General features: G+C 44.5%; 1 protein-coding gene across 1 annotated transcript in view; it reads right to left on the reverse strand.

The window, feature by feature from the left end:
* LOC105453118 overlaps positions 1 to 326 on the reverse strand; it is a 3939-nt gene that overhangs the window by 1930 nt on the left and 1683 nt on the right. The window lies entirely within an intron of this gene.

A 326-nucleotide genomic window follows, 5' to 3' on the forward strand; every position in this document is an offset into this window, starting at 1 on the left:
TATATATATATATATATATATGTATATATATATATTTCATATATGTGCATAATAGGTGTATAAAGAGATTAATTATACTAATTGATTAATTGTACAATCTCCGTGTGAGAGAAGGAGCGAGGGGTGGCAGCAGAGGAGGGAAAGAATTAATATGGGGGACATTCCCGCTCGTCGGACCGCGTGAAAGGGGGTCGGCGGGCGGTGCCTGTTGATGACGTGCTTGTGACAGGTGGAACATGAGGTTTGGTGTTGCTGTCGCGTGTATATACGGATCGCCAGATAGGAGATCAAGATACACGTGTACACTGGTGCGGAAGCGTGACCGG

The sequence above is a fragment of the Wasmannia auropunctata genome, unplaced genomic scaffold (assembly GCF_000956235.1).
Source record: "Wasmannia auropunctata unplaced genomic scaffold, wasmannia.A_1.0 LD336004.1, whole genome shotgun sequence".
NCBI lineage: Eukaryota > Metazoa > Arthropoda > Insecta > Hymenoptera > Formicidae > Wasmannia > Wasmannia auropunctata.